At 44.5% G+C, this 27,546-nt stretch overlaps 1 protein-coding gene across 2 annotated transcripts in view; it reads left to right on the plus strand.

Moving 5' to 3' along the window:
- Positions 1 to 23,599: 23,599 nt before the first annotated feature.
- The window catches only part of ODAD1 (outer dynein arm docking complex subunit 1), a 172,532-nt gene continuing 168,585 nt past the window's right edge, over positions 23,600 to 27,546 (plus strand). The window contains exon 1 of one of the 2 annotated variants that reach the window (XM_069740710.1): positions 23,600 to 23,851. The gene's annotated coding sequence lies outside the window, so the exon portion shown is untranslated. The remainder of the gene's footprint in view (positions 23,852 to 27,546) is intronic. The other variant, XM_069740709.1, reaches the window with a different exon arrangement.

Genomic DNA, 27,546 nt, shown 5'->3' on the forward strand with positions numbered 1-27,546 from the left:
TCCTTCGAATCCGCGCTTCTAGGACCTTGCCGTGACGTCGCGGTGACGTCGCGGCTTGTGATTGGTTGCGCGGCCGCCCATGTGACCGCTCGCGCGACCAATCAGAAGCTGTGACATCACCGAAGGTCCTTCATGCGCTGATTCTTAGGAAGGAAGGCTGTCGGAAGGAAGCAGGGCGCTTCCGAGGGTGAGTATATTCCTATTAGGTATATACTCACCCTCGGAAGCGCCCTGCTTCCTTCCGACAGCCTTCCTTCCTAAGAATCAGCGCTTGAAGGACCTTCGGTGACGTCACGGCTTCTGATTGGTCGCGCGAGCGGTCACATGGGCGGCCGCGCGACCAATCACAAGCCGCGATGTCACGGCAAGGTCCTAGAAGCGCGGATTCGAAGGAGGAAGGCTGCTGGTTAGTACCAGGGCGCGTCAGAGGGTAAGTATTGCAATATTTTTTATTTTAATTCTTTATTTTACACTTTAATATGGATCGCAGGGCCTGAAGGAGAGTTTCCTCTCCTTCAGACCCTGGGAACCATGGAAACCCAATGCACTGCATTGTGTTTCGAGTTTCGTCCGACCCCGACCCCGACTTTTTTATAGGATCGGCCGATTTCACTCGACCCGACTTTTGAAAAAGTCGGGTTTCGTGAAACCCGACCCGATCCTATAAAAGTAAAGGTCGCTCATCCCTACTGGTGAGTACTGTATAACATGTAGCCTTACACTATACACTATGAACAATGTACAAAGCTTAGATGGTCACGGGTGATTGCAGTATTACCTGTACACTTCCACTATATACGGTAATATCTAAAGAGAATTCCTGGGTATAATATTACAGGTTATTATTGTTTTACTTGTACACTTACACTATACACTATATAAAGAGCTTCTGTGTATAATCTCATTGGTGCTCACTGTATTACCTGTACACTTGCACTATACACTATATACTATCTAAAGAGCTCCTATGTCTACTGTCATTGGTGATGACTTTATTACATGCATATTTACACTGTACACTATTTTGCATGCTATATCAATGATCACTGTATTACTTGTACATTTACACTTTACACTATATCTTATCTACATAGCTTTTGTGTATATCATCACTGGGGATTACTATATGACCTGTAGACTTACAATGTATACTATATACAAAGCTCCTGTGTATAATGTGGTTGGTGATCACTGTATTACCTGCAGACTGACACTATATGCAGAGCTCCTGTGTACAATTTTACTGGTGATCACTGTATTACCTGTACACTATATACAGAGTTCCTGTGCATAATATCACTGTTAATCACTGTATTACCTGTACACTGACACTATATACAGAGTTCCTGGATATAATGTCACTTGTGATCCCTGTATTACCTGTACAATATATACAGAGCTCCTGTGTATAATGTCATTGGTGATCCCTGTATAACATGTACTCTATATACAGAGTTCCTGTGTATAATGTCACTTTTAATCACTGTATTACCTTTACACTGACACTATATACAGAGTTCCTGGGTAAAATGTCACTTGTGATCACTGTATTACCTGTACACTATACACTATATAAAGAGTTCCTGTGTATAATGTAACTTTTAATCACTGTATTACCTGTACACTGACACTATATACAGAGTTCCTGGGTATAATGTCACTGGTCATGACTGTATTACCTGTACACTATACACTATATACATAGTTTCTGTGTATAATGGGACTAATGATCACTGTATTACCTGTACACTGACACTATATACAGAGCTCCAGTGTATTATGTCACTGGTGATCACTGTTTTACCATTACACTTACACTGTACACTATCTACAGAGCTCTTATGTTTAATGTCACTAATGATCACTACATTAACTATATACTTATGCTATACTGTATATACTATCTACAGAGCTCTTGTGTATAATGTCACTGATGATCACTATATTACCTGTACAGTTACACTATACTACATACAGAGCTCCTATGTATAATGTTACTGGAGGTCGTATTTGTATTAGTACAGTAATGTTCATTAATAGTGGTATTATTCGGTCACTAAGTAGTGGTAATATGTGATCCCATCATGATGTTGCATTATTTGTCCTTTGTATGTGGTATTATTGATATATTGGTCTTTCTATAGAATCTTTTTTCAGTAACAGAATGGTGTTATACTCAGACACTAGGTGGTGATAAGATATTCTTGTAGATTGTGAGCCCTCGTGGACAGGGTCCTCTCTCCTCATGTACTCCTCATGACGTGGGATGCGACATCCACATATGAAGCAAGCAAGAGGACAATGACTGCAGGAGGATAAACATCATTGACACCCATCGGACTGGACCGTGCCATTTGGGGGGGTAAAAAATAGATTTTATGCTAAGAAGAGGGGATTGGGGACTTACATACAGTGTAGTAAAATACTGTAAAAAAGACCTTAATGGTGGTTGACATAGTTTATACTAGGAAAACCTGGTGACAGATCACCTCTAATGTCTTTTCATATATATGTATGAGCAGCAATAACATCTATATGCAGCCATGTTTTTCCTGTTTAACATGTATCTATATTTAACATACAGTTGAATTATTTGTCAGATTATAATCTTTACTGTTTCATTTTGCAATTAAATCAACAAATGTAACCGGACTTCCCCTGTCACTTCACACTCCCTTTCCTGTATAGGAAGAGTTCATTTAAAGACGTTTATGTAATTGTGTGAACAAGAAAGTAGAAAAAATGTCTTTGGTATGCATCTACTACTGGTACAGAGGCCTCTTTATATTGCAGCCACAAGAAGGCAACAATGGTTATAATCAAGTGGTTGGAGCAGTTTTCTTTCTCTCCTGTATATAGAGTTAGAGTGGTCGTCCAGTTTAATTAAAAACTAGAGTCAAGGCTGCTGATCCTTTAAACGAGAAATCAAATATTACTGAAATACTGAAGCCTCTGCCACCCCAGCATTGCCTTTTACTGATGCTTTTTGTGATGTCTTCTCTACAACATGTAACCACTGCAGCCAATGATTGACTGCAGTGGTCACATGTTGAACTTATGATGTCACCGCTGCAACTCTCTCAAGAAGGGCCATAGTAAAGAAGTAGAGAGGTGGTCGCTGTACTGAAAGTGCGAAACCTGAGAGAAAATGAACTTTATTTCTCCCAGAAGCCGCTGAGAGCGGAGGTGGTAAGAACGTCCCGGTACTGACTGAGTACTCAACATGCCAGGGTCCTGCAAGCCAGAAGTTTGGACCCAACTTTTAATAGAAAGTTGATTCTTTTAACCAGCCGTTAGGTACACTTGTCAGCATTTTTGATAATCATTATTTCGGAAAATCAGGTTGCCACTTTTCTTGAGTAAAAAGGGCAGCAACAGACTGGTGATCGGTACTTTGAGCTGCACAAAACTTGTGCAACATTTTGAAGGTGTCAAAAAACTCCTGAGTCAGGCCCAATTACTTTTTTTGTAAACAAAGAAGGGAAAAACAATTCAAAAAAATAAGGATAAAGAAATTCTTTAGATGTCTTTACATGGGCCGTTTTTTTTACACAAAATGTAATTACATCAACACGGAGACAGTTTAAAAAAAGGCAGTAAAAATTGAGATACAAGAGCTTCTGTGTATACAACCTCTCTAGTTACGTTTCATTCATTTTTGCAGGTGAATATATTGGAATATCGCTTCTCTTGCTATAACAATAAATGTGGTGTGAATGCGGTCAATCATGAATCTTTATAGTCTTATTAGTTACTTCTATGGCGCTGTAGACATGGTGCTGTAACTTTACCATTGGACCTTGAACATTGTATGATTGTTCTTTCGGATCTTTCTAAAGCTAATAATAATACAAGGATGGATATTAATAATACAACTTTTGACAAATTCAAGGATTTTCAATTGATATCATATAAGTAAACCAATTCCTTCAGCATTGCACAATATTTATTGCCAAAGGTCAAAAAACATTGCTCCCTTTTGGCTTTTAAATACACAAATTTAGCCTATTGTATAAGTTTACAAAAGTACTCAAAACCAAGAAGTTTATTAACCCGTCAAAGGTGCTTCATAGGAACTAAAGCAATGTGGAAGGAAAAAATGAACATTTAACTTTTTTTCCACAAAAAAATGACTTTAGTTCCAAATTTGTTATTTTCACAAGGGTAGCAGGGGAAAATGTACCCTAAAATTTGTTGCAAAATTTCTCTTGAGCATGCCGATACCCCATAGTGGGGGAAAACCACTGTTTGGGCGCACGGCAGAGCTCGGAAGGGAACTAGCACAGTTTGACTTTTTGAACACAAAATGGGGCAAGAATGAACGGTGCAGAGCACTATATGGCACAGCTATGGGGCAAGAATGAACGGTGCAGAGCACTATATGGCACAGCTATGGGGCAATAATGAACAGTGCAGAGCACTATATGGCACAGCTATGGGGCCATAATGAACGGTGCAGAGCACTATATGGCACAGCTATGGGGCGATAATGAACGGTGCAGAGCACTATATGGCACAGCTATGGGGCCATAATGAACGGTGCAGAGCACTATATGGCACAGCTATGGGGCAATAATGAACGGTGCAGAGCACTATATGGGGCACAGCTATGGGGCAATAATGAACGGTGCAGAGCACTATATGGCACAGCTATGGGGCCATAATGAACGGTGCACCTGCGTTTTCTGCCAAGAGGTGCAGATTCTGTGCAGAAGATTCTGCAGGCAAATCTGCAATGTGCGCACATACCCTAATAGACAATGCAGTCAAAGATTGAAAATACACAAATAAGTACCAACATATATAAAACTTGCATCCAGAGACTAGAAATAATCATACTGACTATATATCCATAATCCTCAAAATTACGGCTAAAGTGCCTGCTATACACATTGGATAGAACACTGGAGTATAGATGTGAAGACCATAGTAGCCTGCATTGATGTAATGAATGTAATGAACATATCTTACCTCACCATGTGATGGTGCCACTTCCCCTACGCACGTTTCAGCAGCGTGCCTTCGTCAGGTCTAATGGTTACTAATGGGGTCTCTTGACCCCCTTGCAACATTTTAAATACCGCTGTCACGATTGACAGCAGTATTTAAGGGGTTAATCAGACCTGATTGATCACAAAACTGTCCGTGGCCGATACAGAAGTATGTCAGCTGTCATGTACAGCAGACACCCGCGGGAATCACTGCCACTTGGCGGCGCTATTCCCTTATTCCCGATCGCCATGTTAAAACGGGAATGTTGTGAATTCAGCTTTTGGGCTCCCTCCGATGGTTGTAGAGGGTAATGCAATTGTGTCTGGATTGCAGGAGTGGACATGTGTATCTACTAATTGCGGGACTGACTGGGGTATATAGCTTTGCAGGATCCTTTAGTCAGTGCCAGTTGTCCATTGCTCTTGAAGGATTCACTTCCCTGCTGGTCTCTCCAGTTTGCTGTGTTTTTTTTCAAAGATAAGTTCTGGCTTTGTTTTTGCTGTCCACCTGCAGTGGACCTTATAGTTCTGTGCATTTTCATCTTTTTGTCTTGTCCAGCTTGGTCTGTGAAGGATTTTTTGCAGCCTAGCTATTTCTCTGGAGATGCAGATATACCTCCCATGTCTTTAGTCAGATGTGGTGATCCGTATTTTCTGCGGTGGATATTTTCTAGTGTTTTTATACTGACCGCATAGTGCTCTGTTCTGTTCTTTCTTTTTAGCTAGTATGGCCTCCTATGCTAAATTCTGATTTCATTTCTACGTATATTATTTCCCTCTTCTCTCACAGTCAATATTTGTGGGGGGCTATCTATCCTTTGGGGATTTTCTCTGAGGCAAGATAGGTTTCCTGTTTCTGTCTTTAGGGGTAGTTAGATCTTAGGCTGTGCCAAGGGGTCTAGGGAGTGTTAGGTACCCCCCACAGCTGCTTTTAGTTGCGCTGCTAGGTTCAGGGTTTGCGGTCAGTACAGGGACCACCTTCTCCAAAGTACGTCTCATGCTGCTCCAAGGCCATCACATCATAACAGGGAATGAGGGAATAAGGCCCATTAAGGACCGCCGTTTTCTGCGTGTCGGCGGTCGTTAAGGGGTTAAGGTGTCTTTACAAATGTTTTTACTAGGTTACTGAAATTGGATGCATTATTCTTCCTGCGGCTGTGGCTGACAATGTTTCCCGACTTTGTAATATCATGTTTCCATCCAACAAAGTTCATTTTGATTTTCCTCTTTTTATTACCTTGACTGCGTTATTCATCAAATTATAATTAAAATGTAATTCTATATATTTATAAATAGTTGTAAGTATTTATGTAAACTGACAATTTTCCATAAACCTTCAAAATTAAGCATGAGGTCCATAATGTCAAAAACAACGAAATTGTGTGAGCCAATCTGTAGTTTCAATAAAAGCAATATTTTTTTTTATCTGCTGCAGATCCACCAATTCTCTGAATGCTGAGCTCTATATAACCCGCCCATAACACTGATTGGCAGCTTTCTGTCTATGCACAGTGTACACAGAAATCTGTCAATCAGTGGTGTGGGCGGGGCTATCCAGAGCTCAGCATTCAGAAAGCTAGTAGACCTGCAACAGCTCATGAATATGGAGGACTATATGGCATCGGGTCTAGCAGTACTCTAATAATAATCTCCTGTTGATAAAAGTGATTTTATCAAAACCACAGCAAGCAGCCCAGTAAGTGACACATCACTTAGGGTCTGTGCCCCTACATCTTGTTGCTCTCAGATTAAGTGGTAAAGACCCGGCGTCGGATTCCCTTTAAAAGGATACCTGTACATTTTGCATGTACTGTGTGATACATTCATCTAGTACCAGCTATGCATTAAAGCAATGTAGATTTTACGAGGTCTGGGGTGAAAATATGCCCATAGAAGTTCCCCGTAAGACCTCTTGCTATAAAATGTTAGTTTAGGGACTCATCGGAATAAGGATGCCATAAGTTTTAGCAGCTGGGATCACACAATTTAACATAATGATGGGTAGAGCCTTGCATTAGGTTTGGCAGGAGGGCCATTGAATGAATGAACAATCATTCATGTGACAGCCAGCTCTCTCGCGAGTCATTCAGACAAACATGTAATTTCTTTGGCAGTCTGACACCTCGAAGGGCTAGAAAGGTTTCTCATCCTATTAAAATTGATGGCCTGTCATTAGCATGGTCTTACTTGTCTGTCTGGGACTATTCATAGCAGCAATGTAAGGTATTGCAGAATTATCTTATTCAGGGGAATGGGACAGAACAGCATTAACAGACAGGGAACTACAAACCGGCCTGCAAGCCGATGAAAACACTGAAGACGATGCAGCTTTCTCACCGGTATTGTGGCCCCTCCAAACAACCATTTGCTGAGGTTACCAAGAGTCAATCATTCCTCCAATCTAATTCTGATGTCCAATTATAGGGATTGGCTAGTCATTTTAAAATGCTGAATTAATCGTTAATTTGTGGGGCCACAGACATGACATTGTTGCCCCATCCAGCCAAAATCACAAGTTTCCACCAGGTTCCATGGCCTAGATGAAAATAGGAGTAAATATTATGATTAACAAAACATTGTTCCAATGGCCTTAAGAATTGTCCAAATGATCTTTAGCAAACTGCAAAGGATCAGCAATGTTCTTTTTGGTCTTTTCAGAAAGTAGTGGCTTTCTCCTTGCAATCCTGCTACGCACACCATTGTTGTTCAGTGTTCTGATTGTGGACTCATGAACATTAGCTAATGTGAGAGAGACCTTTAATTGTTTAGAGGCTAATTACCTGCAGAGCCTGCTTCGACCTGAGGACATGTACAAGAATCTGTCCCGAAAGTTGGAGGAGATGGAGATGAGCTTTCTGGCATATGCACGGGTCTCAAAGCGTCCCTCTCCAGTCAAAGCAGAGTCCGCTTTCATGTACTCACAGGATGCAGTCTTTCTGGGCAATCTCCCTGTATTTGTCCTATGACCGGGAGCTCTCTTTCTCTCCCGTAGCGCAGCTGCGTCCTGCTCTGACCACTGCTTACGCTGCTCTGTTCCTTTCCCGTTCGCTGCCCAGCTTCCTTCCTGACCCAGTCTCTATGTCTGCCCCCTGGGGAACCTGTAGCACAGCTCAATAGTTTCAGGCACAAAGCCGAAAAGGTAACTGCCCCCGGACTTTTCTTGTGCTTCACCTCCTTACATTCCCCCCCTCTTTCTGCTCGCCATTTCACATTCGAGATTTTCAGGAGTTCCTGTTGGCAATCATCCAGTCCTTGCACAATCTGCTGCCAGATGAACTTGTCCTGATTGTAGCGAACAGGGGGAACACCAGCCGTTGAACGTGCAGAGCGTCTCAAATCAGCAGGGGCGGTGGTGTCAACTGCTGTGGGAGGAGTCGAGGTTTCCTCCGATACGTTGGTAGTTTCAGGCAACAGCCCTGTTTTTGGGTTCCCTGGGAGAGATTGAGAGTCTTCCTCATCTTCCACATCTACATTGACCACCGGCGCAGCCGGTGGGGGCTCTGGAGCCATTTGGACGGATTCAGGATCTCGAGACAAACAGGGACACAACATATTCCTGTGCAGTGTGCGGGTGGGAGTCCCGTCTTCCATTTTGGGCTGGACCTCATAAACGGGACCCCCGTTGCCGAGCCGCCGCTTCACTCGGTACAGCCTTTTCTCCCACCGGTACTCTAGTTTGTTGTGTGGGTGCTTTTCCCTCACTAAGACTCAGTCTCCAGGCCGCAGGACTGTCCCCTTTTGAGGCGCTACCTGGGGATGCTCCAATTCTTGCAGCCAGTTCTGCACTAGACGTTGAATTGTCTGCAGCCGATGACGATGTTCTTGAACCCAGGAGTACACCCCCGTCCGTGGGTTGTCCTCCTCGGGTTCCAGCTCCAGCTCTGCCAGCCCCTTCCCGGGTCTGCCAAAGAACAAAGAGTAGGGGGTGAATCCGGTGGTTCTGTGTTTCCAATTGTTATACACCCACACCAATTCAGGGACGGACTCAGTCCACTTCGCCTTCTGGTCCTCTTCCAGGGCCCTCAGCATTTGAATCAGAGTGCGGTTAAATCTTTCACAAGCCCCATTCCCCTGTGGATGATAAGGGGTGGTCCGGGACTTATCGATTTTGTACAGCTGGTGCAGCTCCTCCATCACTCTTCAGAGGAAGCAGGCCCCTTGATCAGAATGGATGCGCTTGGGATACCCGTACACCTGTATGAAGTGTTTGCAAATTGCGTGAGCAGCAGACTCGGCAGTCTGGTCCCGCGTGGGCGTCACTACAACAAATTTAGTAAAGTGCTCTATCATCACTAAACAATGCTCATAGCCTTGGTGTGCTGGTTCAATTGTCAAGTAATCTTTTGCCAGTAGGTCCATGGGGCCAGAAGATCTCACGGTCTCTGTGGGGGCTCGTTGTTCTGGTGGTTTGACCAGCTCACAACTTCTGCATTGTTGACATACTTTCTCCACAATGTTCCATAAGTTGGGATGATAAAATAGGCGCTGTAACCACTGGAAAGTTTTTTCTGGCCCAAAGTGTGCTCCTTTCTCATGTGCTTCCTTAGCCACCTGATCTATGAAGGACGAGGGAATCACCCTCTGCCATACAAAACTGAGTTCTGTTTGCAGGAATACCTTCCGGTACAGGATACCATCCCGCAACTGGAGCCTCTCCCACTGGCGTAGCATCTTCAGTACTTCAGGTGACATGGACCTCCTCTCGTGCCGATTGGGCATTTGTTCAGACATGACCCACCTTCTCAACTGAGCTAGCTCCGGATCCTCCTGCTGCACTCAGACCCACTCATTGCGGGGCTGCTCCAGCATATTCACACAGGCCTATTCCTGTTCAATTTCTCGCGTCGCTGCCACCGTCCTGGCAGTCTCTCCAAAACCTGGAACCTCCACATCTTCCAGTTCTTCATCCTGGCTGGGTGCTAGTTTGCGATAGTTTACTCGGGAGAGGGCATCCGCATGAACATTCTCAGCTCCTCTTTAATACGAAATTCTGTATCAGAACTTGGCCATTCGGGCAACTCAACATTGTTCTAGGGCCCCTAACTTGGCATTCTTGAGATGGGCCAACGGATTGTTATCGATGCGTACATGAACATCTGAGCCAGCCAGATATTTCACAAACTTCTCAGTCATTGCCCACATCAGTGCCAACAACTCCAGCTTAAACAAACTGTAGTTTTCTGGATTCTTTTCCGAGTCATGCAAAGACTGACTGGCGTATGCGATGACGCGCACTTTCCCGTCCTGCATCTGCGATAGTATGGCCCCGAGGCCCTGCAGGCTTCCATCAGTGTGCAAGATGAACGGTTGTGTGAAGTCAGCGTAGGCCAACACGGGGGCCTCCATCAAAGCCTTCTTCAAAGCCAAGAATGCCTTCTCTTGACACTTCCCCCACTGTATGTTCCTGTTTTTGGCGCAAGAGTGCACGGCGGATAAAGTCTTTTACGAAGCGTCTGAAGTATCCTGTGAGTCCCAGGAACGCACACACATCTCTCACAGTTTTTGGAGTTGGTCACTCTTGTACCGCAGCGATCTTCTCCTGGGAAGGCCTCACCCCCTCAGCAAAGACAACGTGTCCCAAGTATTCAATCTCGGTATGGAAGAGGTGACATTTCTGGGGTTTCACTTTCAAGCCATACTTCTGTAGCTGACTCAGATCTTGCTCTAGTCTCTGCAGATGCTCCTCAAAGGTGGGGGCAAATAAATCAAAGTGGCTTCAAAGTTCAGGTCTTCCAGACATCTCTCCATGAGTCGCTGAAATGTTCCGGGGCGTGTGCTAGGCCGAACGGCTTCTGGTCGAACTCATACAGTCCTATCGGAAGGATGAAAGCCGTCTTGGCTCAGTCTTGCTCAGACATGGGCACCTGCCAGTAGCCGCTGGCCAAGTCTAACGTGGAGAAATATCTGGCATTCCCTAGTGCCATCAGGGACTCCTCTATCCTGGGCAGTGGGTATGAGTCCTGCACTGTGCAAGCGTTGAGCCGGCGATAGTCCACACAGAACCGCAAGGACCCGTCTTTCTTTCTCACCAAGACTATAGGGGCAGCCCATGGGCTCTGACTCTCGCGTATAACTCCCTTCTTCAGCATGTGTGACAGCATTCCCTTCACCTCCTGGTACATCTGAGGGGGTATTTGGCGGTACCGTTCCCGGATTGGTGCCGCATCTCCGGTTGGTATCTCGTGGGTGATGGCCGTGGTACTAAAGTCATCTTCATCTTTGGCGAACACCTCCTGAAATTTCCCCAATACGGCTTCCACCTGAGGTACCTGCTGTGGACTAAGTTCTGAGAGCTCCGCCCTCATGGGTTCCAGCATCTGGCGCCCTTCTTGCAATAATCTGGGGTTCGGAGCTACCTCCGCTTTGACGGTCACAGCCACGGATCTTCTGGCCTTGCGGTCAGCTGTACCGCCTCAGTTGGGACCAACTCGTCTGGGAGGCCCAGGACTTGGGCGACTTTGCTTCTAGGGGGCAGAGTTGTATCTGTCTCCCCCAAATTTATGCAGCGCACAAGGACAGTTCCATCCTGCACGGTAGCCAGGGACTGCGTCACCAATATTCCTGACGACAGCTGGTCGGCTCTGCTGGGCTCAATTTGGACTTCGACCCCTTCCAGCGGGATGCCGGCTCGTATAGGCAGGGGAAGCACCATCTGCCCAGGGGGCAACACTCGATTGACTGAGGCGGGGGCGACGACTTTGCTGAGTTCCCTTCCGTCGCTGTATGCTTCCCGGACCAGGGCGGTCCGTATCAGTTCAGTGTAACAGAAGTAATATAGTAACATAGTAACAATTAAGGTTGAAGGAAGACTTTAAGTCCATCTAGTTCAACCCATAGCCTAACCTAACATGCCCTAACATGTTCAAACAAAGGAAGGAAAAAAAAAACCCATGTGGCAAATAGGAAGACTTTAAGTATGAATATGGAGGGAAAGCAAATAGGTGGAAAGGAGCAATTAAATCTTTGGTAATGCCATGATGCACCTTATTTGGGTGCAGCAGTCATTTTGCGTTGACACAGTTCCTTTAAGAACAGGGCCAGGGACTATATGGGCTAGAGGTTAGGGGGGTTGTTCTAAGGCCAGCTTCACACGAGCGTTCGGCAGGGCTGCGGATGGCAACCTTCTTCCTCCGTGAAGCCCCGCCCACTGCCACACCTCTTCCTTCAGCTCCACCTACATCTGCATGCGTCCTGCGTACTCTATCTTTAGCATTGGGTAAACAGGCCATGCGGATGTATGCGGATGCCTCTGCATGCGTCGTTTTGAAGCTGCGCCGACCGCAACTAAATCCTAACATGTTGCGTTTGACACAGGTCAGTGCAGCGTCAAGACGATGCATGTGGAGGCATCCGCATACATTCGCATGGCCTGCGTACCCAATGTTAAAGATAGGGTACGCAGAACGCATGCAGATATAGGCGGAGCTGAATGAAGAGGCGTGGCAGTGGGCAGGGCTTCACGGAGGAAGAAGGCTGCCGTCCGCATCCCTGCCGAACGCGTGTGAAGCCTGCCTAAGCTGGTAGAGCTTGGGGAAAGGATTTTGCTCAAAGAGAGGTGTATTGTTGAGATGTGGAGCTAGGTGTAGGTACGCATATTTTCTTCATTTGAACACCACATTTTTTTTCTTGCCCTGCAAGACGGCTTGTTGTAGGATGGATATTATGGGAAAGTTTTGTCTGGTTAAATGTTTTATTGCCCTTATAAGTATGTGCCTTAACTTTTCCACCCAATTTAACCCCTTCATGACCCAGCCTATTTTGACCTTAATGACCTGGCCGTTTTTTGCAATTCTGACCAGTGTCCCTTTATGAGGTAATAACTCAGGAACGCTTCAACGGATTCTAACGATTCTGAGAATGTTTTTTCGTGACATATTGGGCTTCATGTTAGTGGTAAATTTAGGTCAATAATCTTTGCGTTTATTTGTGAAAAAAATGGAAATTTGGCTAAAATTTTGAAAATTTTGCAATTTTCACAATTTGAATTTTTATTCTGTTAAACCAGAGATTTATGTGACACAAAATAGTTAATAAATAACATTTTCCACATGTCTACTTTACATCAGCACAATTTTGGAAACAACATTTTTGCTAGGAAGTTATAAGGGTTAAAATTTGACCAGCGATTTCTCATTTTTACAACGAAATTTACAAAACCATTTTTTTTAGGGACCACCTCACATTTGAAGTCACTTTACAGGGTTTTTATGGCTGAAAATACCCAAAAGTGACACCATTCTAAAAACTGCACCCCTCAAGGTGCTCAAAACCACATTCAAGAAGTTTATTAACCCTTCAGGTGCTTCACAGCAGCAGAAGCAACATGGAAGGAAAAAATGAACATTTAACTTTTTAGTCACAAAAATGATCTTTTAGCAACAATTTTTTTATTTTCCCAAGGGTAAAGAGATAAACTGGACCCCAAAAGTTATTGTACAATTTGTCCTGAGTACGCCGATACCCCATATGTGGGGGGGAACTACTGTTTGGGCGCACGACAGGGCTCGGAAGGGAAGGAGCGCCATTTGACTTTTTCAATGAAAAATTGGCTCCAATCTTTAGCTGACACCATGTCGCGTTTGGAGAGCCCCTGTGTGCCTAAACATTGGAGCTCCCCCACAATTGACCCCATTTTAGAAACTAGATCCCCCAAGGAACTTATTTAGATGCATAGTGAGCACTTTGAACCCCCAGGTGCTTCACAAATTGATCAGTAAAAATGAAAAAGTACTTTTTTTCACAAAAAATTTATTTTAGCCTCAATTTGTTCATTTCCACATGGGCAACAGGATAAAATGGATCCCAAAATGTGTTGGGCAATTTCTCCTGAGTACACTGATACCTCATATGTGGTCACAAACCAAGGCTTGGAAGGGAAGGAGCGCCATTTGACTTTTGAATAAAAAATTAGCTCTAATCGTTAGCGGACACCATATCGCGTTTGGAGAGCCCCTGTGTGTCTAAACATTGGAACTCCCCCACATGTGACCCCATTTTGGAAACTAGACCCCCCAAGGAACTTGTCTAGATGCATAGTGAGCACATTGAACCCCCAGGTGCTTCACAAATTGATCCTTAACAATGAAAAAGTACTTTTTTTTTTAAAAAAAAATTTATATTGGCCTCAATTTGTTCATTTCCACATGGGCAACAGGATAAAATGGATCCTAAAATTTATTTGGCAATTTCTCCTGAGTACACTGATACCTCATATGTGGGGGTAAACCACTGTTTGGGCACACGGCCGGGCTTGGAAGGGAAGGAGCGCCATTTGACTTTTTGAATGAAAAATTAGCTCCAATCATTAGCTGACACCATGTCGCATTTGGAGAGCCCCTGTGTGCCTAAACATTTGAGCTCCCCCACATGTGACCCCATTTTGGAAACTAGACCTCCCATGAAACTAACCTAGATGTGCGGTGACCACTTTAAACCCCCAAGTGCTTCACAGAAGTTTATAACGCAGAGCCGTGAAAATAAAAAATCATTTTTCTTTCCTCAAAAATTATTTTTTAGCCCGCAATTTTTTATTTTCACAAGAGTAACAGGAGAAATTGGACCCCAAAAGTTGTTGCCCAGTTTGTCCCGAGTATGCTGGTACCCCATATGTGGGGGTAAACCACTGTTTTGGCGCATGTCGGGGCTCGGAAGGGAGGGAGCACCATTTGACTTTTTGAACGTAAGATTGGCTGGAATCAATGGTGGTGCCATGTTGCGTTTGGAGACCCCTGATGTGCCTAAACAGTGGAAACCTCTCAATTCTAACTCCAACACTAACCCCAACACACCCTTAACCCTAATCTCAACTCTAGCCATAACCCTAATCACAACCCTAACCCCAACACCCCCCCAACCACAGCCCTAACCCCAACACACCCCTAACCCTAATCCCAACCCTAAACATAATCCTAACCCTTATCCCAACCCTAACCCCAACACACCCCTAACCATAACCCTAACCACAAGCCTAATCTTAACCCTATTTCCAACCCTAGCCCTAATTCCAACCCTAACTCTAATTCCAACCCTAACCCTAAGGCTATGTGCCCACATTGAGGATTCGTGTGAGATTTTTCCGCACCATTTTTGAAAAATCCGCGGGTAAAAGGCACTGCATTACCTGCAGATTTACCGCGGATTTCCAGTGTTTTTTGTGCGGATTTCACCTGCGGATTCCTATTTAGGAACAGGTGTAAAACGCTGCGGAATCCCCACAAAGAATTGACATGCTGCGGAAAATACAACACAGCGTTCCCGCGCGGTATTTTCCGCACCATGGGCACAGCGGATTTGGTTTTCCATAGGTTTACGTGGAACTGTAAAGCTGATGGAAAACTGCTACGAATCCACAGCGGCCAATCCGCTGCGGATCCGCATCCAAATCCGCACCGTGTGCACATAGCCTAATTCTAAGGGTATGTGCACACGATACAGAAAATGCTGCGGATCCACAGCGTTTCCGCCGCTGCGGGTCCACAGCAGTTTCCCATGAGTTTACAAAAAACGCTGCGCACATGCTGCGGAAAAACCTGCACGGAAACGCAGCGGTTTACATTCCGCACATTTCACTTCTTTCTGCAGATTCTGCAGCGGTTTTACAACTGCTCCAATAGAAAACCGCAGTGATATCCGCAGAAAAACCGCGGTAAATCCGCGATAAATCCGCAGCGGTTTTGCACTGTGGATTTATAAAACCGCTGCGGAAAAATCCGCAGAGGACCAGAATACGTGTGCACATTCCCTAACCCTAACCCTAGTTCTAACTGTAGTGGAAAAAAAAAAAATTATTTATTTTATTATTGTCCCTACCTATGGGGGTGATAAAGGGGGGGTCATTTACTTTTTTTTTATTTTGATCAGTGTGATGTTTTATCACAGTGATCAAAATGTACATGGAACGAATCTGCCATTGGAAGATGGACGGACCCCGAGAGCCTCGGTAGGTATAAGGGGGGGAGATCGGGGCACGGGGGGGTGTCGGAGCACAGGGGGTGGCATATGAGCACGGGGGGAGCGGACAGGAGGACGGGGGAGCGGAGCACAGGACGGAGGGGAGCGGACCACAGATTGGTGGTTTGGGGGGGCGATCAGTGGGGTGGGGGGGCACATCAGTGTTTCCAGCCATGGCCGATGATATTTCAGCATCGGCCATGGCTGGATTGTAATATTTCACCAGTTTTTTAGGTGAAATATTACAAATCGCTCTGATTGGCAGTTTCACTTTCAACAGCTAATCAGAGCGATCGTAGCCACGAGGGGGTGAAGCCACCCCCCCTGGGCTAAACTACCACTCCCCCTGTCCCTGCAGATCGGGTGAAATGGGAGTTAACCCTTTCACCCCATCTGCAGGGACGCGATCTTTCCATGATGCCACATAGGCGTCATGGGTCGGATTGGCACCGACTTTCATGACGCCTACGTAGCGTCATGGGTCGGGAAGGGGTTAAAGTCTTTGTGTACTTCTGTGACGAGTAGTTTGGGATACAGTATGTTGTTACAGTATTTTTGGAAAGTATTTCATCAGAATTTGACAGCTAAAACTGACTGGCGCCCAAACACAGAATAGGTGTGAATCTTCCAGTTGTAGTTTTCCTCTCTCTGGTTTCCCAGTACTGATTTTGGCTTTCAAATACTAATGTATAATAAGAGCCTGAAGACCTACCTTCTTCCGTCAAGCCTTCAACCTGCAGTAACCACCGATCGACCAAACCGCTGCATGACCAGCTCTACCCTCACCTACTGTATTCTCACCCATCCCTTGTAGATTGTGAGCCTTCGCGGGCAGGGTCCTCTCTCCTCCTGTACCAGTCATGACTTGTATTGTTTAAGATTATTGTACTTGTTTGTATTATGTATACCCCTCCTAACATGTAAAGCGCCATGGAATAAATGGCGCTATAATAAGACATAATAATAATAATGACCAAATACTGTAGCGTGATAAGGCCAAATTCACATTACATCAGGCCTCATAGACAGAAGCCCAGATGGAGCAATTGACATATGGCGCAAACACAATGTAAATATAGCGGAGACCTGATACATATAGTAAATCCGCGGCAAACTCTGCAACAGCCATAAATCCATAATTTTACATTATTTTATCTTTTTGGCAAATACAAATATTTACTGTATATTTTTTATTATATGAAGTCAAGTAAAGTCACGAAAGAAAGAACAATATAATCTCCCAATGAAATCCTAATCAATAACATTTCATTTATACATATTAGTATTTTGTCATGATGAACACTGACTCATTTCCCTTTGTCACAGCAGTGAGAAGACCGCAGCATCCCGTCATGTTTGTGTCAGTCGCTGTCTAATTGGATGACGTTAGTGTGGTGTCCTGAGGCACGGCGTATTGATCGCTCTGTTCTCTAGCGGTGCAGCAGTCACTTACAATAACACGCAGCTAGTCCACTCCATTCTTTATATGTCTTATACTTAAAGTTCCAGGACACTTACTCTCAGAAGGAAACATGAAGCAGAAATATGTATAGATTAGTTCTCATTTAAAATTGTAATTATTGTAATTATTTCTGTTCACACAAGCAGAACTTCTGTTCCTCTATCTGGAGGGTGAGCCAGCATGCTATGGTGCATATCCTAACCTTGGGTGATGTGGAGCTGTGATATACTGGTTATTGGGAAATATTACACTGTATTACTGTAGGCTTCCTGCTAAGGGTTTTCAACATCTAATTTATACTGAAACTTTCTGCTCAAAGTTGGCTAAATGCAACTATGGCTACACATCTGTGTTCGTTTTTACATCTATGTAATGTAATGTAATGGACATAATGCTCACGTTCCCCCTTGAAGAACAAGTTTATTATTGCATTGTACAATGTGAACTGTGACATGTGTTAATGTTGTGTGCTGCCCAACAGTAGGGAGAGTTAGAGTTAAGGTACCTTCACACATAACGATTTCGTTAACGATATCGTTGCAACGTCACGCTTTTTGTGACGTAGCAACGATCCCGCTAACTATCTCGTTATGTGTGACAGCGACCAACGATCAGGCCCCTGCTGGGAGATCGTTGGTCGCTGGGGAATGATCAGGACCTTTTTTTGGTCGCCGATTCAGCGATGTCTGCAGGAAGTCCAGCGACGAAAGAAAGTGCTGGACTTTTTGCAGCGACCAACGACATCACAGCAGGATCCTGATCGCTGCTGCGTGTCAAACTGAACGATATCGCTAGCCAGGACGCTGCAACGTCACGGATCGCTAGCGATATCGTTCAGTGTGACGGTACCTTTACACTCTCACACCCCTCCAATCTATCCTAAACTCTGCTGCTCGACTAATCCAACTATCCCCCTGCCTCTCTTTCCGTCAATCTCTTCACTGGCTCCCCATTGCCCAGAGACTCCAGTTCAAAACCCTATCCCCTCCATACATCTGTGACCTTGTCTCCCTATTCCTACCTGCATGCAACCTTCCATTCTCACAAGATCTCCTTCTCTACTCCCCTCTTATCTCCTCTTCCCGCAGTCAAATGCAACATTTTTCACGTGCATCTCCCCTAGTCTTGGAATTCCTTACCCCAACATATAAGATTCTCATCTGCCGTGGAAGCCTTCAAAAGGAACCTGAAGACCCACATCTTCTGACAAGCCTACAACCTGCAGCAACCCTTGTTCCACCATACCACTGCACGACCAGTTCTACAATCACCTACTATATCCTCACCCTTCCCTTGTAAACTGTGAGCCCTCGCGGGCTTGGTCCTCTTTCCTCCTGTACCAGTCAGTAACTTGTTTTGTTCAAGATTATTATACTTGTTTTTTATTATGTATACCCCTCCTCACATGTCAAGCAACATGGAATAAATGGTGCTATAACAATAATCTACAATAATTATCTTTGTAATTGTATCTCCATTTTTATTCTATTTGTTCTATTTTAGATTTATTTGTGTATAAAAATTATTTAATTTTATCTTGGCCTCTGCTTCCTTGTTCTGTTTGGATTCTTATATATTTGCGAAGTACCATAAAACGAAGCTGCTTTTCGTAGGTTTATTATAATCCAGGATACGGTCTGGCTTTGGGACTTGTGCTGCGGTACCTCGGGCAGTAACAAGCTGTTGCCATGGTGTCTGGTGATCGAGATAAAGACATCCCTCTTGTTCTTATACTTGACCACCAGCATGTTGTTGTGGCATTGGGCTCTGCTGTTGCCCTTTCTCAGCAGTTGCCCAATTAGCGGCTTAGGGGGGCCTCTTTGATTTTTTTTGCACGGTGCCGCATGCAACAGTGGCTGTGGCAGAGAGGGTCTTGAAGAGCGGGTTGCTGGTGTAATAGTTATCTTTGTAGGGGCGATAACTCTTATCCAGCAGTGGGTGCAGTTATTCCCACACTATTTTCCCACTCAACCTCAGGACAGGGGAGCTTTCATGGGGTCAATCTGGGTGTCCTTCCCTTCGTAGATCCTAAATCTGGAGGTCCTTCCTCTCTAGATGAGGAGGAGGAAGAAAAATAGAGAAATGTGAGCTCTTCCTCACTGCCTGAAGCATGTTGGAGGCAAGGAAACAGTACACCTCCTCTGATGAATTGTGTCATCTTAACAAATGGAGAATTTTTATTTTATTAAAACTCTGGAGATGTGTGTGTAATTGGTGCTTTTACACGTGTATTGTGTGGGGCTTGTGTAAAGGGTACGATTTACTATTACATCTTAATATATATTTACCTTATAATGTCTTCACATCCTGTTCTGTCCAGATGTGTCCGAATCCCAGAATTCAAAATAGGCGGAAGTTCACAGACCTCCATATTGGGACACCCAAGTGATGGGTGTCTCAATATGGAAACTGCTGGTGGTACCAGACTCTTGCACGGTAATACCAGTGGAACACAGTTGCACCACACACTCACACTGTATACGCCATACGCACCATACACACACACACACACACACACTGTATACGCCGTACACACCACACACAGACAAACACACTGTACATGCCGTACGCACCACACACACACACACACACACAGTATACGCGTTACGCACTACACACACACACTGTATACACCGTACAAAGCCTCTTGTGCAGTACCACCAGCAGAACACCGTCGCAAACCTGCCGCCGCCGGGATCAGCCGAATGATTCACAGACCGCCTCCATCTTTATACTGTACATGAGGAGCGCATGCGCAGTTGTAATGTGACCACTGCTATCTGTCTGCACAAAGAAGGCGGTGGTGTGATTTACTGCGCGCACAGTGGTGAAAAGAGAGAGAACAGATAAAGGGGAGAGTGGAGCGCCCCATCAGGGCAAGGGGTTGCTCGGTACCGGGTCCTGCGGTTCACAGGGGGAGGTCACGGCGGCTGGCCCAGTCCGTGGCCCTGGGATGTTCGTATAAAAGGGAAAGGTCTTTTAAGAGATAGAGTTTATGTTCATGACACCAACTGTGGTATTCGGTCAGGGTGACCGACGCTGCTTTAAGGGGTCCGCTGGGGTGATGTTATGGCAGCTAGATGGTATACCTTCCCACAGGTGAAGTATACCCCAGGTCTTCCCAGTATGTAGATGGTGAATGGTGAATGGCGCAGTGAAGAACGAGGACACAAGGTTGCAGTCTCTTTACCTTTACTGAAGACTTCATCATCCACAGTTCAGGGCACCAGACCACAGGGCAGGCAGAGTCCGGCCAGTTCAGAGGAAAGTCCAGAGTTCCCTTGTCCAGGTGGAAATCAATAGCCTTTCCTTGCACTGTAGTGGTGTAGTCCCTTACTGCATAAGCTTCAAATAAGGTCCTCTCAGATGTAGTGACTCTCTCTCTGTCCCCCGTACAGGATAAGACAAAACCCGTATGACTGGTGACTTGAGCCTGTTTATAGGGTCTCTTAGATAACCCGGCTCTGTGGGTGTCACCGTGCCTCCTGGGTGTAGGTGCGGACAGGTAACTTGCAATTAGCTGTCCTGCTCGTCTCTGAAGTAAGGAGTAGAGGTCCTTACTACCTCTGTGTCCCGGCTACCGGTGTTCTGCGCCTCAGAAGGAGGCAGCCTGTTTGGGGCTGGTCTCCTTCTGGTATCCTCTCCTTTGCTTTGCCTTCCTTCACGCTCACTGCAATACAGTTCTGCCTTCAAAATGTCTCTTTCTGGGAGCTGCAGCTCTGAGAGCATGCACAGCTCCGTGGACCCTCTTTCCTCCTCAGACAGCTGTCTGGAACTAACGAACTCTCCCTACAGACTACCAGTTCTATATATATGGAGAGTAATCTAATAAATAGGATCAGAAGCTCCCCCTGGTGACCTGGAGTATGAAATGTGTTGCATGTTTGCGATACCTGGATGCAGTTATCCTTCCTTGCCTCCAAACGTAGCATCACTCTTCCCGGGAGGAATGCGACACTACTGTGATGACCAGGACCCTGGGGCGCCACAAGAGCACATATGGTACACAGGTCAAAGAAGAGATAACATGAGAGGAGAAGACAGCATATGGGGGAGAGAGAAAGCACACAGGGGTGAGAGAGAAAGTGCACAGGGGGGAGACAGCTCAAATGGGACAGCACATGAGGGGAGAACACAGCACAGGAACGAGAGAGACAGCAGACAATGAGGATAACATATGGGGTAGACAGGTCAAAGAAGAGAGCACATACGGGAGAAGTCAGCACATGGGGAAAGAGAGAGTAGATAGGTGGGTGAGCACATGGGGGAAGAGAGATTCTCAATGCTGCAAAGCCTGCCCCCATCGTGACATTACCGCCCTCCCGATGTGATAGCATCGGGCCTCCAACTAGTTTACTGTGAAAAGTAAAGAGAAAAAAGCAGACATAAAAAAGTAGAGAAAAAAAGGAGTAGATAAAAAAGGAAGTAGGGTAAAAAAAGGAAAAAGGAAAAAATTAGAAGAAACACTTAGGAGAGAAAAATGAATATAAGAATCAGTAGAAGTGAAAAAAGTTTGTATAAGAAAATTACAGTAACGTTCACTACAATAATGCTCTAGCTATAAAATTAATCGGCGTTAACTATTCTTTCTTTTTCTGTAAAAGAAAAACGGACATCACTAACACCGCGTTAGGAAGAAAATCGTACGTCATTAACACTGTGATGCACACTACCTTAATGCACTACCTCCCTACCTATAAATCTTCTCTATACTAACTACTATCATTTTTATTCTAAAAAAAAAAAATCGGACGCCAGTAAAAAAAAATAAGAAAAAGTCCCTTGGCGCAAACTTCGATCAGCAGCGATACTGATCAGAGCGCTGTGGCCACGGGAAGTGTACAAAAATTGAGCACGAATTCCCAGCACAGGACGCCATGCACACGTAAAAGGCACAAAAAACAGTGTGCCAAAAATACAATTAGGGAGTGGCAGGATTGGGAGTGGGTGGTATTAAGGATAGGAGGATGGGGGGGAGCTGGAATAGGGATCTGGAAACTGCTGCTGCCGTGATCACTTCCTTCACAAAGACAACATGCAGCACAGCAGTGTCGTACATGTACGTCAGATGTCACGAAGGGGTTAAAAACATAAAAAGTACATATACGTGATAATACTACCGCCATAAAAGTGTGATCTATCAAAATGTAGAATTAATTGACCCGATCGGCAAACACCATAAACATAAAAAAATTTAAAAAGCCAAAATTATGTTTTTTTCTTCACTGAAATATAGCAAGAAATTCAAAAAGAAGATATGAAAACTTATCTATCCCAAAATAGTATCTGTAAAAACATTAGCTCATCGCGTAAACAAACAAGCCCTCACTCAGCTGCATTTACAGAGAAATAAAAAAAAGCTGCAGGTCCCCAAAAAATAACAACATCATTTTTTATAAAAAATTTATGATTTTTTTTTTAACACAAATTAATAAAAACCTAGACAAGTTTGGTATTGTTGTAATCCTACTGACATGGGGAATAATTTTACCACACAAAGAACGACGTAAAAACAAAACCCAAGAAATATTGTGGAAAATGCAGATTTTTTTTTTCTTGCAATTTCAACATACTTGTAAATTTTTTTCTTGTTTTCAAGTACGGTACATTTTATGATAAAATTAACTGTGTCATCCAAAAGTCTATGAGGGTGAAAAAATATTTTAAAAAAAGTTATGGCTCTTGGAGCAAAAAAAAATGTGAAAAAGCAAAAATGAAACTCAAAAGGGATAAAAGGACTCTAAAATTATGTCCGAATTCTGTGATGAACTAAACCAGTGAATGTCCGATTATCTGTGCATACATAATAATGCATACATTATTTTATGGCTGTAGTTATGTATAATACAGTCACAACATCTTTATACACCGACACATTGGGCCACGGGCACATGCTGAGTATTGGGTGAATTTTTTACCTCAGTGTTTGTAAGCCAAAGCCAGGAGTGGGTGATAAATACAGAAGTGGTGACGGGTTTCTATTATACTTTTCCTCTAATTGTTCGACTCCTGGTTTTGGCTTACAAATACTGAGGTAAAATACTGACCAAATACTGAATGTGTGAACGTGACCAAAATGTAAAAAACAAAGAAGCACAAAGAATTACAGTCTGTGCTCATGGAGCTCTGCAAAAACAGGCCTCGAGCTTCCATGTGTGAATTATTTTCCTGTGGTGAAGGTTTCCACCACTGCGGTGACATGCAGCAGAAGTAAAATGAAAGCACAGGTTCCCTCAGCCAGCAGCCATGACTTCCCCTGGTTACATTCATTGTTAGTGTGGTAATGTGATGCTGCTGCCATAGCATACAGACTTTCACTGATGAGCGGCTTCCTGGAGACCGTCACCAACAACAATGAGCCTGTATGAGAAATACTGAGCGCAGAACTACCAGCACTGAGGACCCCAGCAGCCCAGCATCTCCACCGCGTCTCCCCCACTATCTGCAGGTACAGGTAGAAGCTTTGCACGTATCCCCATGTCTGATACCAGTCCTACAATCATTTATCATCCTACACTTTCATTATTTGCAGTCGCTGCAAAGCTATCAACATAATGGTAATCCTAAAATAATCGTAAAAGTAGCAGCAGCAGCCATAATGCTGGTCTGCAAAAATAGTGAGGTTCTGGGGGCTTATCAAATGGTGTTCCTTCCGTGTGATGAATGGTACCGTGCCGCGCTAGGGTGCAAGCACTGATGGGAAGACCCCTGTGCAAGAGCAGTACATTGGCTTTTGCGTTTGTGACAGAAGCTGCTTGCTTCTTTGGCGTACCTATTGGTCCCCTATCCAAGAAAGCAATTTTTGGCATAGTTTAATAATTTTTTTTTTAACATTTTTGTTATTGTCCTTGTTTCATACATGTCAGATTATTCAGGTTATTACAGTCTTACGGATACCTAATATTTTTTATATATATTTTAATTTTATGTTAAAAAAATAGAATTTATGTGATTTATTCTCCAGGAGATCATAAAGGGAATATTTTTTTTTCTTTGTTATTGTGCATTTTTTCCACTGTCACTGAGGCATTCATAGGAACTTCAGTGATAGGGGAAAATAGTCTACTGTGATGTCGAAAGTCACCGTCAGAGATGATCTCGGTCTGCAGCTGATTAAATACATCATCATTCATTAAGTGCTATGTAGCCACAGAAGAGAAGACAGGAGTGGTTATAAATAGGGTTGAGCGACCTTCACTTTTATAGGATCGGGTCGGGTTTCACGAAACCCGACTTTTGGAAAAGTCGGGTCGAGTGAAATCGGCCGATCCTATAAAAAAGTCGGGGTCGGGGTCGGCCGAAACTCGAAACCCAATGCAGTGCATTGGGTTTCCATGGTTCCCAGGGTCTGAAGGAGCGGAAACTCTCCTTCAGGCCCTGGGATCCATATTTAAGTGTAAAATATAAAATTAAAATAAAAAATATCCTTATACTTACCCTCTGACGTGCCCTGGTACTAACCGGGAACCTTCCTTCCTTAGAATCAGCCTTCCAGGACCTTCGGTGACGTCGCGGGTGACGTCGCGGCTTGTGATTGGCCGCGCGGCCGCCCATGTGACCGCTCGCGCGGCCAATCACAAGCCGCGACGTCACCCGCGACGTCACCGAAGGTCCTGGAAGGGCTGATTCTTAGGAAGGAAGGCTGTCGGAAGGAAGCAGGGCGCTTCCGAGGGTGAGTATATTCCTTCCTTCCGACAGCCTTCCTTCCTAAGAATCAGCCCTTCCAGGACCTTCGGTGACGTCGCGGGCGACGTCGCGGCTTGTGATTGGCCGCGCGAGCGGTCACATGGGCGGCCGCGCGGCCAATCACAAGCCGCGACGTCACCGCGACGTCACGGCAAGGTCCTAGAAGCGCGGATTCGAAGGAGGAAGGCTGCCGGTTAGTACCAGGGCGCGTCAGAGGGTAAGTATTGCAATATTTTTTATTTTAATTCTATATTTTACACTTTAATCTGAATTCCGATACCAATTCCCGATATCTTAAACATATCGGGAATCGGGATCGGAATTCCGATTCCAGATTCAAAAGATCGCCGACTTCATGGCCGACCCCCCACTGGGGTCGGGTCGGGTTTCATGAAACCCGACCTTGCCAAAAGTCGGCGACTTTTGAACAATTTCGACCCGTTTCGCTCAACCCTAGTTATAAACCTTCTCTATCTTTTTTTTTCATCAGTGTAACTGGCTTGGTCTCTGACAGTTGGAGACCAAGGTGGAGTGGTCCCATGGAAGTTCAGGTTCTGGTATCCAACCCAAAACTTTATTCCAAAGTTCAGTTCGGATAACAGAACTGTACCCGAGCTTGAACCAGAATCCAAACCCTATTGAAAACACTTGAGCTGGAAAATACTCTCTCTCTCTCTGCAACGGACTTCCTCCGGAACTCTGATCATTGCAACGGACATCCGGGAAATGTCCATGTTTGGTGTTTATTATCGGACAGTGACTGTCTGGTATGAAGGCCGAACTTTTACGTTCTGGTTCGCTCATCTCTATGGGAGACCTGCCTGTCCCTGCTGAATTTCAGGAGCAGGAACTTGAATCCTGCATAAATTTACAATAGCACAGGATAAAAGTCCTTGACTTTATCAGTATAAAAAATGGACACCAAGGTTCTCTTTGCTCAAAATCACTGATGGATTTTTTTATCTGAGGGTCAAAATCTATTACAGAGACTTACGATTAATTTACCCCTTAACAACCCTCAGCACTAAACGACCACCAATGCGCCTTTTAACTGCGGCAGTTAAGGGTACATGTTCCTCAGCGCTGTTTGAGAAATAAAGGTATAGTGCACCCCAGCGTCAGAAAATCTCCGGGGTCTCAGCTGCCAGGGGTAGCTGAGACAGTGGAGAACATGATCAGGGCTGGTTTTTACGGTCCCCTGTCATATGGTTGCCGTTATTCACCGAATAACAGAGATCACAAAAAAGTTTGATTTAAAATTCACTACTCTCTCCTCCGATATGATCTAACATATCAGACAAGAGAGAAATGCGGTCCCCCAAGCCCCTCCCGGTACCTACACCATCCACAGACCCTCCTGATCCGTCCCCCTGGCCCTCTGCATCAGCTTCCTGGAAAAAAATGGCGGACGCATGCAAACTTTTGCCGGCTGGTCCCCGTCAACAATAGATAATTTTTCCTATTGGTTCCTTTTGATCACTGTGATAGACCCTATCACAGTGATCAAAATGAAAAAAAAAAATAGTAAATCAAATCCCCTTTTGTCACTCCCTTAGTTAGATAAAAATTATAAAATAATTAACTTTTTATTTTTTCCATTCTTTGCAGTTAGGGTTGGGGTTCGGGTTAGGGTTGGAGTTAGGGTTATGTTAGGGTTAGGGTTGTGTTAGGTTTAGGATTGTGTTAGGGTTGGAGTTTTTCAAAAGTAAAAAAAAATGGTGATGATATGACGGCTTTTGTTGAGTGCAAGTGCTTGCTACAAGAGATTATATCGAGTGCTCAGGTATGCATGGAGTGTCGCCTATCCCCACTTGCTTTTTTGGGTGCCTAACAGCCACCAAAAAATGTGGGGCAGGCATTCAAACACGTCACTCAGCACCTGCGATACCGGTGCATACCCGAGCACCCTAGACAAAGTGGAGTAGAGAGAACTTGTGCTCAACACTAATGACAACGTATTCAATATGACAAGCTAATGCTATCAAAGTCTGTATAGTACCTGTGGATTCAAAATGCTCACTGTACCCCTTGGCTAAAATCCGTGGGGGGTGTAGTTTCCAAAATGGGATCACTTGTGGGGGGTTTACATTGTTTAGGCACATCAGGGGCTCTGCAAATGTGAGGATTTCAATTTCTCCATTTTCTCCATTCTGTGATTCGCCATATATCAAACTGCACTTGGATGGCATCTGAGTGCAGTCCAATGTTTGGCATGCACCCATTTACTTGTATGAGTGCACACCATCCTATATATGCTGCCAATGGCTTCATGAAGCGATTTATTTTTATTTTTATTTTTATTTCTCATGCCGAAGTGGGCTGCAAAAACAACTTGTTTTGGCGGTGCACAGTGTATACCGTATTTGCGGAACGCCGTTTTTTTTTCAGTACTTTTTCCCTAGTATTGGAAACCAGAAAAACTGCGTTCTGCAAGATTTTTGTGGCCCGTTTTTGCGG

The sequence above is a fragment of the Ranitomeya imitator genome, chromosome 10 (assembly GCF_032444005.1).
Source record: "Ranitomeya imitator isolate aRanImi1 chromosome 10, aRanImi1.pri, whole genome shotgun sequence".
Lineage (NCBI taxonomy): Eukaryota > Metazoa > Chordata > Amphibia > Anura > Dendrobatidae > Ranitomeya > Ranitomeya imitator.